Here is a 16,167-nt window from a genome sequence, read left to right on the forward strand (position 1 = left end):
TCTCTGGCGATAGGTCATTGGTAATTGTCACCCCAAGGTCTTTTTCTTCATGACTGGTTTTATGTCTTCATTTCCTATCTTGTACATACTCCTGATTCTTCTTTCACTCTTGCCAAACTCTATTTTCTTGCATTTTGTCGTGTTGAACTCCATTTGCCATGTACAGCTCCATTTCCATATTCTGTCCAAGTCTTCCTGGAGTAGTTCGCAATCTTTGTCACATCTCACTTTTCTTAACAATTTTGCATCGTCTGCAAATAGGCTCACATAACTGGACACCCCATCCACCATGTCATTTATGTAGACTGCGAACATTACTGGTGCCAACACTGATCCCTGTGGAACTCCACTCTCCACCAATCCCCATTCTGATGGTCTGTCCTTAATTATTGTTCTCATTTCTCTTCCTACCAAAAGTCTTCCATCCATTTTAGTAAACTGCCATGCACTCCTCCTACCATTTCAAGTTTCCAGATCAGTCTCTGGTGTGGTACCTTATCAAAGGCCTTTTTTAAATCCAGATATATTCCATCAGCCCAACCATCTCTTTCCTGTATTACATCTATCACCCTCGAATAGTAACATAAGGTTTGTCGTGCATGAACGCCCTTTCCTAAAACCAAATTGACACTCACAAAGTATGTCATTTTCTCCAAGTCTGTCCATCTACTTCACCACCCTCTCACACATCTTAGCTACCACACTTGTAAGTGACACTGGTCTATAGTTCAATGGGTCTCTCTTGTTACCTGATTTATAGATTGGGACAATGTTAGCTCTTTTCCAGTCTTGGGGCACTACACCTTCCCTTAATGAGGCATCAATTACTTCACAAACTTTTTCTGCCAATTGCTCCCTGCATTCTCTTAAAATCCATCCTGATACCCCATCAGGTCCCACAGCTTTTCTCACTTCTAAACTCCCCATCATGTTCTTGATCTCCTCCACCGTTACTTGAAACTCCTTCATAATCCCTTTCTGTTCCATTACCAGTGGTTTGTCAAAAGCAGTCTCCTTTGTGAATACCTTCAAAGCATCCATTCATAGCCTCTGCCATTTCCTGGGATCTTCACTGATACTTTTACTTCTAAACTTTCAATACTTTCTCTATTTTTGATGTTGTTGTTCACACACATTTATCATATATATATATATATATATATATATATATATATATATATATATATATATATATATATATATATATACACACACACACACACACACACACACACACACCCGGTAGCTCAGACAAATCTATCATTTTGCTTCAAACTTTGGAGATTTCCTAATACTGTTATTAAAGAACAACTATAAAATGGTTGTTTATGAAAAGAAAAGGCTAAGATAGATTGTCAAGTGTACTCTAATCCAGACGTGGCAGAATGTGAATGTCACATTGATTTCTCATTACTTATCTCTTTTTAGTTAATGAAAGGTGTAATTATGTTTTAAAAAACCAACATTGTTTACATTTGTGGCTGTACAGTGCTCAATAACATAATTACATAATTATCGGCCTAGCTTTATCCTGCTATTGCTGTTAATTCTGGCCACTTGTGTACCTCACGCCACCACCACTTTGGTCACTGGTGGCTGTCACGATACTAATACATCAACACACTTTTTCATAAAAAATATAAATAAATGAGCATATAATACCTTTAATAGACATATCATAGATATAATAATTATTGATAGTAACTATGCCAGCTGTCTAATTGCTATAAGTGTAAAATTATCCTACGAATTACACACACACACACACACACACACACACACACACACACACACACACACACACACACACACACACACACACTAGTTACCTCATTTCCCCGCTAACGCTTCCTGCACGGCAACCATGATACGGGCCAGCTTCTCCTCGCTGTCTATGTGGCCATCGCCCGCCTTAATTAAGAAAAGAAAGGAAGACGTTGCATCTTCTATGGTGTATTGTCGTTGTATATTTTGAAACAATTTGGTAATGGTGATGGTATTAGTAGTGATGGTAATGACCATCCCCTAATCAACAATCAAATATCATGTAATCAACTGTAACTGTGATATATTAAACTTGGTTAATGGACGAGAGAGAGAGAGAGAGAGAGAGAGAGAGAGAGCATACCTTCTTGGAGTGCACTAGCCGCGACCCAACGGTGACTTCAAAGTAATGGGTGATTTCAGTGGTGCTCTCGCTGACCTGGGAAGTGGCGACACCTTCATTAGATAACAGGTAGTTCTGCATTGTGAGGCTTTTAGATGACGAGTATTATGGGTAACTTAAATAAACTTTATTTGCTTGTACCTGCATGTTTCAACTCTCTCTCTCTCTCTCTCTCTCTCTCTCTCTCTCTCTCTCTCTCTCTCTCTCTCTCTCTCTCTCTCTCTCTCTCTCTCTCTCTCTCTCTCTCTCTCTCTCTCTCTCTCTCTCTCTCTCTCTCTCTCTCACACACACACACACACACACACACACACACACACACACACACACACACACACACACACACACACACTATGAAAAGAGCAACATTATGAAACTATGGCGAAAAGAATAAAAATTTCAAGTAGGAAGAGAAAGAGAAGAAAAGAAGAAGAAGAAGAAGAAGAAGAAGAAGAAGAAGAAGATGAAGAAGAAATAAAAAGAAGACGAAAAAGAAGAAAAAGAAGAAGAAGAAGAAAACGAAGGAAAAGAAAAAAAAATAAGAAGAAGAAGAAATAGGGGATGGTAATAAACAATTAGAAGACAATATCGACGACTACAAGAAGAACATAACTAATAATAATAATAATAATAATAATAATAATATAATAATAATAATAATGTTACTACTACTACTACTACTACTACTACTACTACTACTAGTACCACCACCACCACCACCACTACTACTGCTGCTGCTGCTGCTGCTGCTACTACTACTACTACTACTACTACTACTACTACTACTACTACTACTACTACTACTACTACTACTACTACTACCACAATCATCCCCTTAGTACCACCCTCACCACTACTATTAATATTCTACAGTTACTTACGATCTTAAGTTTGTCAGGATATTCCGCCTCCAGGAGCTCCTTCAGGAGGCGGAATTTAGGGGCGTATCCTCAGGAGTCACTGTAAGAGGAAAGCAGGAATGAGGCAGGAGAGGGAAGAAGGCAAAATTACGTACGTGTAAAGGGAAAGAAGAAAAAGAAGGCTTGACTTATTCGAGAGAGAGAGAGAGAGAGAGAAAGAGAGAGAGAGAGAGAGAGAGAGAGAGAGAGAGAGAGAGAGAGAGAGAGAGAGAGAGAGAGAGAGAGAGAGAGAGAGAGAGAGAGAGAGAGATTTAAGCAGCTTTTCGACCATTGTTTTTAGTTAGAGCGACATGTCAACTCAGGGTATTTTAATAGGTAGATATCATAGGCCACAAGTCGTGACTCCACTCTCGCCTGATTTCTACATTTTTCATAATTATTACCACCTCCATTTAAGCACACACACACACACACACACTCTCTCTCTCTCTCTCTCTCTCTCTCTCTCTCTCTCTCTCTCTCTCTCAACCTGTACATGCATGACAGTATGACACACGCACAGAACACACACACACACGCCGTGGTACAGTGGGGTCCGAGGGGTCTCCAAGCGCACGGGTTCGAATCCTGTCCACGGTCCGAGTGTAGGTTGGGCTTCCTCACTCGGGGCAACGGTTTCCTAGCGGGTGGACTTTGAGATAGGAGGTACCACAAAAAGTATCCCCTATAGCCCAGAAATTCCCGTGAAAAGCCCAGATGGTATAAATAAAAAAAACACACACACACACACACACACACACACACACACACACACACACACACACACACACAGATATATAAATAAATAGATAGATATTGACAAACAAACAAACGTATTGACATGTAGCTTATAAATATGTGTAATGTATGTAGGCGGTCTCCTTACCTATATTTCTGACAAAAGTGACACCTGTCATCCTTATTTAATAAGGCAATTGTCACTGGCTGGAGTTGCTTCTGTCGTTCATCAGAGAGAGAACATTTGAACATTTATTGATAACAAAATAGCTTAATTTACACTGATTATATTTACTAAAACCTACTTTGGAATATTAAACTAGAGAGAGAGAGAGAGAGAGAGAGAGAGAGAGAGAGAGAGAGAGAGAGAGAGAGATTTGGACAGGAGAACATTTGAACATTTATTGATAACAAAATAGCTTAATTTACACTGATTATATTTACTAAAACCTACTTTGGAATATTAAACTAGAGAGAGAGAGAGAGAGAGAGAGAGAGAGAGAGAGAGAGAGAGAGAGAGAGAGATTTGGGGTGGATGAATGGGAAACATTGGGGGGTAGGGATGAGGGACGGAGAGGTGGTGGGTGTGGAACGGGAAAGGAAGAAGGCAGGCCTATGATAAACATCAGAGGTAGCATTGTCCAATGACAGTTGCTGTGAAAAATGAATAACAGATGTCACTTTGTTAGAAACATATAGATAGGAAAACCGCTACATCAAGTAGGGAGTAACTGTAGAGATGCTAAATAGTGATGATGAAAATAACAACAACAACAACAACAACAACAACAACAACAACAACAACAATAATAATAATAATAATAATAATGATGATAATAAAAATCTTAATAGAAATTTCCTCATGACTCATTGTGTCAGTATGTCACCCACCAGTACACGACGCTGACTCGCAGGCGATCTTCAGCAGTACCTTCAGTGTTTGTAGACATGATGGTGAGGAGCACAGGGAATGGTGAACTAAGTGAGGGTGACGGCTAACTGCCACTGGCGGGCACTGCAGAAAAAGTGAGTGGCGGGGAAGTGTGTGTGATACGCTCAGACTTTTCAGGCGCAGATGCCAGTCACTCTTTCGCGTTTCAAATCATGAATTTGAACTCGTATGCATGTTAGTAATTATTTGGAATCTTCTCTACATTTTTTTCTGTTAAGCAGATAGTCACACACACACACACACACACACACACACACACACACACACACATGCCAGATGACCGGGGTTCGATTCCCCGGCCGGGTGGAGATATTTGGGTGTGTCTCCTTTCACGTGTAGCCCCTGTTCACCTAGCAGTGAGTAGGTACGGGATGTAAATCGAGGAGTTGTGACCTTGTTGTCCCGGTGTGTGGTGTGTGCCTGGTCTCAGACCTATCCCAAGATCGGAAATAATGAGCTCTGAGCTCGTTCCGTAGGGTAACGTCTGGCTGTCTCGTCAGAGACTGCAGCAGATCAAACAGTGAATTATACACACACACACACACACACACACTCTAGGTAAATACACACCGCGTAGTATAGTGGTTAGCACGCTCGACTCACAATCGAGAGGCCCGGGTTCGAGTCCCGATAATCGGCAAGGCAAATGGGCAAGCCTCTTAATGTGTAGCCCCTGTTCACCTAGCAATAAATAGGTACGGGATGTAACTCGAGGGGTTGTGGCCTCGCTTTCCCGGTGTGTGTTGTGGTCTCAGTCCTACCCGAAGATCGGTCTATGAGCTCTGAGCTCGCTCCGTAATGGGGAAGACTGGCTGGATGACCAGCAGACGACCGAGGTGAATTACACACACACACAGAGAGAGAGAGAGAGAGAGAGAGAGAGAGAGAGAGGCTGTGCGATTCTTTTCAGAGATGGTTGAACATGAATGTATTTTTTCATTTGCAAAGTAGGTAGATTTCCTCCTGTTTCATAACGTCAGAATAACTAACGACTTTTTAAGTACGAACTAAAAGAGAACGCTCATTCATTGTCCTACATCTGTTTATTTTTGTGATCAGTGCTGATTTACAAATATTCAAGAATATGTACATACATGTGATCTTGTACTATTTCTTAATTTTTTTTTTTCATGACTTTAAATGAGTTTATTTTGCTGCCGACTATCACATTTATCAAAAGATTGGAGGTTCTTAACTAATTATATATATATATATATATATATATATATATATATATATATATATATATATATATATATATATATATATATATATATATATATATATATATATATATATATATATATATATATATATATATATATATATATATATATATATATATATATATATATATATATATATATATATATATATATATATATATATATATATATATATATATATATATATATATATATATATATATATATATATATATATATATATATATATATATATATATATATATATATATATATATATATATATATATATATATATATATATATATATATATATATATATATATATATATATATATATATATATATATATATATATATATATATATATATATATATATATATATATATATATATATATATATATATATATATATATATATATATATATATATATGTATAACCAGAGAAAGCAATGAATTAAATGGAAAGGATAATACAAAAATATAATCTAGGACTAAAATATCTTGGAAAAATATAAGAAGTAAAGATGACACGTGATCATGAACAGAAATGTATGCCATGCGCCAAAAAGGTAAAATAGGGATAGTTTGATTAGCAGAGCATAAGCCTAATAAGGAAAACATAGCTAAAAAGACACACACACACACACACTCACACACACACACACACACACACACACACACACACACACACACACACATATATATATATATATATATATATATATATATATATATATATATATATATATATATATATATATGTGTGTGTGTGTGTGTGTGTGTGTGTGTGTGTGTGTGTGTGTGTGTGTGTGTAAATTTTATTCACCACTTTCGCCTGCTCTCCTGCCGGTTACTCAGCCATCCTTTACCCTACTGGAAGAGCTCAGCAGAATTCATAGACCGATCTTTGGGTAGGACTGAAACACACCAAACACCAGGACACCTCTCGAATTACATCCCGTACCTAGTTGCTGTAAGTGAACAGGCAGTGGCGTTCCAAACTTTCCTAAGGGCCTCAAGCAAAATACTGTATGACAGCCAAATTCATAAAGTCTACACCATTGTCACAGCACAGCTGTGTGCAGTGTCTGATTGTGTCAAATCGGTTGGAACTCGCAGGGTCTGTTTTCTTGGGCAAGTTGGGGACCCCAAGCAAATGCATAGTTCGCCTGATTGTAAGGAACGCCCCTGTGAACAGATGCTACATATTAAGAGGCTCCCTTATTTGCCCGGAATTTCGAACCAGGACGGTGGCAGGGACAACTCGTGTGTGTGTGTGTGTGTGTGTGTGTGTGTGTGTGTGTGTGTGTGTGTGTGTGTGTGTGTGTGTGTGTGTGTGTGTGTGTGTGTGTGTATGCGCGCACACACACACGAGTGCACTTGTGTGCTAACGGTTGATAACCAGGCAATATATTGTACACATTCTGATAAAAATCATTTTTGGCAGAGTCTAATAATTAATATGTATCACGTTACCAGTTATATAGGTAACACACACAAATACATATATATATATATATATATATATATATATATATATATATATATATATATATATATATATATATATATATATATTATGTAAAAGGGAAAAGCCGGTCAAAGGTAACAGAAAAAAAAGGCCTACTTGGTTGATAGAGTTAACCAAAATAACCTTCCTCTTAAATCATAAGAAGTTAGAAACGCAGACACAGGCACGGAGTTCCAGAGTTTACAGAGAAAAGTATGAAAGATTGAGAGTACTGGTTGACTCCTGAGTTAGAGAGTTGGAGATAATTGAGGTGAGAGGAAGAAGAAAACCTTGTGCCACAAGGCCACAGGAAGAGGGAAGGCATGCAGTAGCAAGATCAAAGGAGCCGTTAGAATGAAAATAGCAGTAGAAGATAGCAAGAGATGCAACATTCTGGTGGTGAGAAAGAGGCTGAAGAGAGTCAGTCAGAGGAGGGGAATTGATGAGACGAAAAACTTTTGATTCCACCCTATCTAATGAAACTGTATGAGTGAAAGAGTACTCCATAAGAGGACAGATTAAGCCCTTGTACAGAGTTGAAAGAGTTTGGCCAGGCGAGGTGCAAGCATGGAAGCACCGTTTTTGAGAACCCTTCCGAGGGTTTAGGCCAGCGAGGGCATGGAAAACATCATTGCGAAGATTATTAACCCCTTCAGAACCATGACGCGTTTCCATATTCATTATGCTTACTATTTGGTGATTTTATAGAGCTTCAGAAACCTATGTTGTGATTAAAATAGTGAAGACAATGGCCATTAATCTTCTGACCTATATAGGTCCTTCCTTATATCAATAAAATGGTCCAATCGTACACAAATATTAAGGCAAAAATGTGTCCCAGTATTGAAGGGGTTAATTGATGGCATGAAATAGTCAGAGGGAGGAGGAGAGGGAAGGCCAAGCCCAGAATCATCTAAGGTAGAGTTGTTAGCAGAGGTTGGAGAGAAGAGTTCAACTTTAAAGACAGGTGTGATGGCAGTTGTGTCATCAGGATGAAATAAAGGCGGGAAAGATGAAGTAAAGTTATTGAAGATGTTTTTTGGCAAGATGCCAGAAGCCGCACGGGGAGTTTGAGTTTGAAAGATTTTTACATTTTCTATTAATGATGGAGTGTTTGGCAAGTTGAAGAACAGACTTGGAATGATTCCGGACAGAAATATAAAGTGCATGAGATTCAGGCACTTTTTGTGGGCAACCTCTCCATTATGTATGGCACGGAAATAGGCTGTATTAAATTGAGGTTTAGAAGGTTTAGGTTGAGAAAAAGAATGAGGAATGTACGCTTCCATGCCAGATACTATCACCTCTGTTATGTCTCTGACACAGAAACAATAATCATTCCAGGGCATAGTACCTCAGACCCTCCCATCAGGCAGAGACAAAACACCAGAAGCACCTTCGTTTTGGGAGATCCAGAGGAAGGATTGGAGAAATAGGATAAGATACAAATACGAGATTGTGATTGGGGAAACCAAAGGAGAAGAGAGGATAACAGCACAAGCAGAAGGATTAGAAGTAAGGAAAAGATTAAGAATGTTGGGCGTATCTCAAAGATGGTCATGCAGGAATACAAGTAGGGTGTTACACTAGTTGCTCTAGGTCATGGAGGATAGCAAAGTTGTAGGCTAGCTCACTAGGAAGGTCAGTGAAGGGAGAGGAAAGCTGAAGCTGGTGATGAACATTGAAATCTCCTAGGATGGGAGACCTCATCAAAAGGATAGAGAGACAAAATGTGCTCCACTTTAGAAGTTAAATAGTCAGAGAATTTCTTATCCTGAGAAGAGCTAGGGGATAGATAGACAGCAAAGATAGATTTAGTTTGAGAGTGAGTTTTGAGTTGAAGCCAGAAGGTGAAAAACTCGGAAGATTCAAAAGTGTTGGCATGAGAGAATGTGAAGTCGTTGAGCACATAGACATGCATCTGGCTTTGGAACGAAAATGAGGATAGATAAAGTAGGAGGAACAGAAAAGGGGCTACTGTCAGTTGCCTCAGACAGCTGTGTTCCTGTGAGAAAAAGAAGATGAGGTTTATGTAGGGGAGAGGTGGTGTTCAACAATAGAAATTGAGATTTAAGACCATGAATATCGTAAAAGTATATATATATATATATATATATATATATATATATATATATATATATATATATATATATATATATATATATATATATATATATGCGCCACTTTGAGACGGCTTCTCTTCTCGGAACGGCAACAACTCGCGAGAGAGAGAGAGAGAGAGAGAGAGAGAGAGAGAGAGAGAGAGAGAGAGAGAGAGAGAGAGAGAGAGAGAGAGAGAGAATCATCTCTGATCACGACACAGTATTCAACAGAAGTGCAGCTGCAGAGTTCTTGTGTGCTGCGCAGTGTGGCAGACAAGGGTTATATGTAGTGAAGGGCACGTCCTGCGATCTACTGACCATGGAAACTAGAAAGAAACTTGTCTCCAATCCTTTCAGTGAAGCAGGATTTTTCAACAAATTGTTTTCTGTGTAAGTAGCTAATATAACGAATAATCTATTCAAAATGATCACTGCATTTCACAATCTTAAGTTAGACATGTATACAATTTTGTATAAACTTAACCTTTGTGTGCCTTTTTTCTATCCGAGTCGTGCTTGCGGGGCGTGGACTGAACCCTCATACTGAAACAGCGGGCAGCGACTACCTAGCTGCCTAGCCTTTCTGGTGGCCGTCGTAGGAGGGGATTGATGCAGGAGAGAAATTTATTTGTTAATCTACCAAAATTCATATACGTGATGCTGCAACGATGGTACTTTTTAATACAAGGAAAACAGTAATTATAACCTGCTCAGAGAGAGAGAGAGAGAGAGAGAGAGAGAGAGAGAGAGAGAGAGAGAGAGAGAGCACCCCTGTGGAACCTACATATTACCTTCATGCAGGGCCGGCCCAAGCCTCCATGAGGCCCTAAGCGAAATTGTATTTGGGGGCCCCCTAAATAAATAAACAGGTAGACAATGTTCTTACTGTAAATGTATCATGTTTAATTATTTTTGGTTTAAAAAAAATGTGCAACGGCAATGTGGAACAATAAATTGTAATGCAGGATCAATAAAAACAAATAACACTTCCAAATTTCAACTTTATTAGCTCACAAAAATAATTATAAATTCAATTGTACAAAGACATAAAGAATAAAATAAAATAATTAATAAATACCACAGAAATATTTAATGATATAAATGAACAGAGCTATTGTACTGTACCTAAAACAAAGTAACACAAATAGTCCATGAGCTGGAGGGGTTGATCGGTACCATCTCTGATGGCAGACCGAGACCTAATGAAATAGGTCTGTTAGACCAGTCTAAAGAAGGTTTCGCTTGATGGCAAGTTCAGATACACAGCTAAAGCCACCTAGAGAGTGATTTTCAAAATGGCCACCAGGAATAAAGGGTATTGCAAATATACAGGTATAGGACCTTACAGCGATCAAAATTTGGATTATATACCATTAATACTGGTGCAGAAGGAAGTTGATGGTGTAAATAACAGTTTTAGTGACATGTCAGCCATCTTGGATTTTCAAAATGGCTGCCTGAAATTCAGTAACAGCTCTCGGATAGAGTTTGTGACCTATATATCCATGCATCATTGTCATTATAATACATATTATGTGTTTAGAGGGATATTTATGTGCTGAATAAAAACTCTGACAACTTGTCAGCCATCTTGGATTTTAAAAATGGCTGCTTCTAATAGGTAGAAAGCCCAGTTTCATGATAATAAAAGTAAAAATCATGATTCAGGTGTATATGGCACATGTTTTGATGGCAATGTTTCCCACTTGATCAAGTGTAATATTAAACATTCGATTTAATCAATATATTTTATTAATATATATATTTATAAATATTAATATTTTATGATATATATGCTCTCTGTACGTTTCAAAATGGCTACTCCAAAATACATGCACGTAGTGTAGAATATAATATCACTGGCGTCTAAACATTCGTCTGAAATATGTGACTAATGTTTCAAGACTTCCTTCAGCGAGTAATTTTCTTGTTCGTCATTCATAGGTTCAACTATGAACTTACAAAATTACATGCTCGTACCTCCGGATCCTTAAGGAAACTGTACATCTGGAGCAAACGGATCTGCAACACAATGATCTTATGAAAAGCAGAATGCAGAGAGATGAGCATGATGTGAGAAACCTGGTAGAAACCTTGGACACCACTTGGATCAATCCTTTTTCAGATGGAATGCAGGAACTTGTCAGCATTTCAACAGGTCGTGTGGCCTCTGAAGAAATTGTAAAAGACTTGGTCGATGCCTACAAGACTGGATTGGAATCCTACAAAGCATTCAGAGAAGAAAGGCTTGAACAATCTACTGAGACATTCCACAGACCTTTGCAAAAAAAAAAGAAACTGAAGACATTTACAAACTTGGCAAAGAAAGACAAGTTGTGCAAAGTGGGTCCCAAAGATATCATATTGAAAGCAGATAGAAACTTGTTTGCTCATATGATCATCATAGCTCAGAGCAGGCAGCTTCAGATGCAAGAGGTCCTTGGCCACTCCTTGATCCAGTTCCTTGGGCTTTAAGTACTACTGATGAATCACTAAGAAAAACTAGCAAAGCAGCGCTGGCATTAGAACTACAGAAATATGTGGCACCAGCAGAAAACGTTCCCAGGGAGTCAGTCTGCCTGATTGATGGCATGGCTCTTGTCCAGAGGCTCAAAGGGAACCATAAGACATTTGCAGAAGTTGCAGAGACCCTACTAAGCTTTGTGCTGATTGAAGGCGCACACGGTCCAAAATTGATATCGTTTTTTATGTCTATCTGGAACAGTCTATCAAGAACCTAGAGAGAACTCGGCGAGGAGCCACTGAGGGTACAATATTCAGACATATTGCACCAGGACACAGTGTACAACAATGGAGAAAATTTCTGGCTTGCCCATTTAACAAAGAGAGCCTCATACAAGTTGTGGTAGAGAATTGGAAGCATGCAAAGAACAGGAAAAAAAATCGCCGGAAAAGATGTATATGTTACTGTGAAAGAGAAGTGCTACAAGATAACACAGTCTGGGTCTGAAGAAATCGAAGAACTCAGAACAACACAGGAGGAAGCAGACACAAGGCTGATTTTCCATGCCAAACATGCTGCCAAGGCCGGCTACCAATGCCTGACAATAGTTTCAGATGATACAGATGTACTTGTGTTGGCTATTGCTTTTGCTTCAGACATTCAGTGTCAAATGTACCAGAAAAGGGGCACTCGGGCACGTACAAAATATACCGACATTACAAAACTTGCACACGTTCTTGGAGGAAAGAACTGTAGGGCTCTCATAGGACTCCATACGTTTACTGGGTGCGATTCAGTTAGTGCATTTGCAGGGCGTGGGAAAGTAGCTGCACTGAAAGCCATGAAACTTCCACAGTTCAGTGCAGTATTGCAAGATCTTGGAAACCAATGGAACCTGACTATGGTGCAGCACAGAGAGTTAGAGGCATTTGTGTGTCATCTCTATCAAAGTAAAGCCGGAACCAGAGACGTCAATGACCTTAGGTACAAGCTCTTTAGTGGAAAAAGGAAGAGACTGAATCATGGCAGCTTCCACCTTGTGCTGCTGCCCTCCACCAACACTCCGAGCGGGCAAACTACCAAGCTGGAGTCTGGAAACGGTGCTTGGAAAGCTGTCCTGACAGACCATCACCTGCTGGTCATAGATGGTGCACTGAAAAGGTAAATGGCAAGGATGAATTGACAATTGACAGGTTACATGATGCCCCACCAGCACCAGAAGCAGTATTGCAGCTTCTGTCATGCACGTGTTCCAGATCCTGCAAACTTCCGACATGTCCATGCCTTGCAAATGGACTGAAATGTACCCATCTTTGCAAGCTGCTAACCTGCACTAATCAGGTACTTGAAGAAGAACCACTAGAGGAAAATTATGTTGATGACAGTGATGAATCAGATGATGATTACTGGAATTAATACTGTGTGTGCGGCCATGCTACAATGGAAATTGAGAATTTATGTTTGCAATTCCATGTGATGTATGTTATGGCATTCAAAATTTGAAGAAATTTAATAATAATAAAAAGGAGTGATGTTGTACTGTTGAGAAATTGTTCTAAATCCTGAAGTAAATTTATATCGTATATATATATATATATATATATATATATATATATATATATATATATATATATATATATATATATATATATATATATATATATATATATATATATATATATATATATATATATATATATATATATATATATATATATATATATATATATATACGCCTCAGCTGCGGTTAACTGCTACAGCTCACTAGAGTATTATTCTGGCAAAATCGCCAACTTTGTTATGGTCAGTACAGTGGGGAATATAAAACTCCACAGAGTCCCCTCTACTCACAGCCGCCGTAACCCTCAGCTTCTTTCAAGGTCGCCAACAGTGTATTACTTCCCCCACTGTAAGGGAATCTCCTCAGCAACTCCTTCTCCTCCTGTACCCAACCAAGTAGATGGTAGATGCTATGTGTAACAGGGCGAGGCCTTAATACCCCCTAGAGAAACCACCCACAAGGACAATTCCACCCACTTCTCTATGAAGTATTAATGCCTCTCCACACGCCTTGTCCACAGACTGTGATAACTCACAGACCGGGACAACACGCGCGGTATATTACTATACTATCTTACTACGACAAGTGCTTCCTAACACCTGTCAGACTGACACCCCTAGCCTACGACTACTACAATATATGATGTGTACAGCACATCCGGTGGTGTACACACAAGCCCAGACACCACCTACGGGTGACAACAGCCACACACGGAGTCCAGATACTCGTCACAGACAAGTCTGGCGGACGTGATCTACGCACCACTGGCCAGCATGAAGCTTCTCAGCTTTTCACTAACGTGCGTGGCTACAACCACTACAATACAGTATACTACTGATACTACACAACAGATGATGGGGCACACAGCCGCCCACCAAACCCCACTGGTGACTACAGCCACCAACAGCAACAACGGGACGAAACAATAACGCGTCCCTCCGCGTCGCCACACCCGAGTGGACGAACGCAAACAGGAAATGCAGCCCCAACCGCCACACTTCCTCAGGACAACAAGCCCGCTGTCCTACACAGGCACGGTCTACCGAGTAACAAGCCAGCTACTCAAGGGAGGGCACAACTCCCAGACCAATGACCAGCAAGCACCTAGAAAAGTCCAGCAACACGTCGCTCTCTTTACCCTGTGCCAGACTGACGAGCGTCCGCGTCCACCTCAGCTGAAGACTACCCTGGTACTATAAGCAGTATACTACTGATACTACACAACAGATGATGGGGGCACACAGCCGCCCACCAAAACTCACTGGTGACTACGACCACTACCAGCAACAACGGGATGAAACACCAACGCATCCCTTCGCGTTGCCATACCCAAGTGGACGAACGCATGAGAAGTGTAGCCAACTTGCCACGCTTCTCTCAGAACAACAAGCCCGTTGTTCTACAGCCACGGTCTAACAGGTAGCGAGCCAGCTACTCACAGGAGGGCACAAACTCCCAGACCGATGACTAGTGAGTACTTCGAAAAGCCCAGCCAACACGCGCCTCTCTCACTGTGCCAGACCGACGAGAGTGGTGTCTATCTCCGCTGAAGGCTCACTTGGTACTGAGGCGATGCTCGCAGGCACAACAAGATGGTGGAAACAAAGAGAGGGTGGTTGGCCGCACAGCGGAACAGCGACAGCCCGCGCTTGGGGCCGCCATACAATGGACATATAATAAAATAATAAATTAAAGGGGAAACAAGGCAGTGCCCCTCACAATATATATATATATATATATATATATATATATATATATATATATATATATATATATATATATATATATATATATATGTTACACCCCGTTTGTGAAATTGCCCATTTCATGAAATGGGCAAACCCAATTCATGAAATGAACCTAACCTAACCTAACCTAACCTCACCTCACCTCACCTAACCTAACCTAACCATTTCATGAAATGGCCACTCCATTGCACATTTCATGAATTGGGTTAGGTTAGGTTAGGTTAGGTGAGGTTAGGTTAGGTTAGGTTAGGTTCATTTCATGAATTGGGTTTGCCCATTTCATGAAATGGGCAATTTCACATATATATATATATATATATATATATATATATATATATATATATATATATATATATATATATATATATATATATATATATATATATATATATATATATATATATATATATATATATATATATATATATATATATATATATACATTTTAGATGTTTTTCATATTACTATCGTGTAAATGTATACATGCATAAAGTATTGTTGTAGAGAAATTGTTCAAACTCGCGTAAGTGTGTATTACATAATTATTATTAAGTGTATCATTTTGTATATGCTTTTGGTACTACTTTCATTACCTATGTATGGTATCATTATTCCATATTTTCAGGAAAATACCGGTGTTTTAAGCCTACATTTGTTTGCAACTGTGGCAACATTTGTCAAACTGAAATAAATTTCTGGTTGTCAGATTATAGTTTAATAGTTGTAAGTTATTATTAGTCACTCGTACAGAAATATTGTATCTATTGTGAAAAATATTAACTGTTACAGCATTAAAAAACCAAAATGTTCAAACATCAA

The 16,167-nt window shown here is 39.1% G+C and overlaps 1 long non-coding RNA gene across 3 annotated transcripts in view; it reads right to left on the reverse strand.

Moving 5' to 3' along the window:
* The window catches only part of LOC123516004, a 6,058-nt gene extending 1,221 nt beyond the window's left edge, over positions 1-4,837 (reverse strand). The window contains exons 1-5 of one of the 3 annotated variants that reach the window (XR_006678047.1): positions 4,693-4,810; positions 3,950-4,020; positions 3,046-3,124; positions 2,129-2,203; positions 1,830-1,911 (exon numbers count right to left, since the gene is read on the reverse strand). This is a non-coding gene — a long non-coding RNA (uncharacterized LOC123516004). Of the gene's footprint in view, positions 1-1,829; positions 1,912-2,128; positions 2,204-3,045; positions 3,125-3,949; positions 4,021-4,692 lie in introns of all 3 variants that reach the window. The other 2 variants (XR_006678046.1, XR_006678045.1) reach the window with 2 other exon arrangements.
* Between the last annotated feature and the right edge of the window lie 11,330 nt (positions 4,838-16,167).

This window comes from Portunus trituberculatus, chromosome 40, assembly GCF_017591435.1.
Source record: "Portunus trituberculatus isolate SZX2019 chromosome 40, ASM1759143v1, whole genome shotgun sequence".
In the NCBI taxonomy this organism is placed as follows: Eukaryota; Metazoa; Arthropoda; class Malacostraca; order Decapoda; family Portunidae; genus Portunus; species Portunus trituberculatus.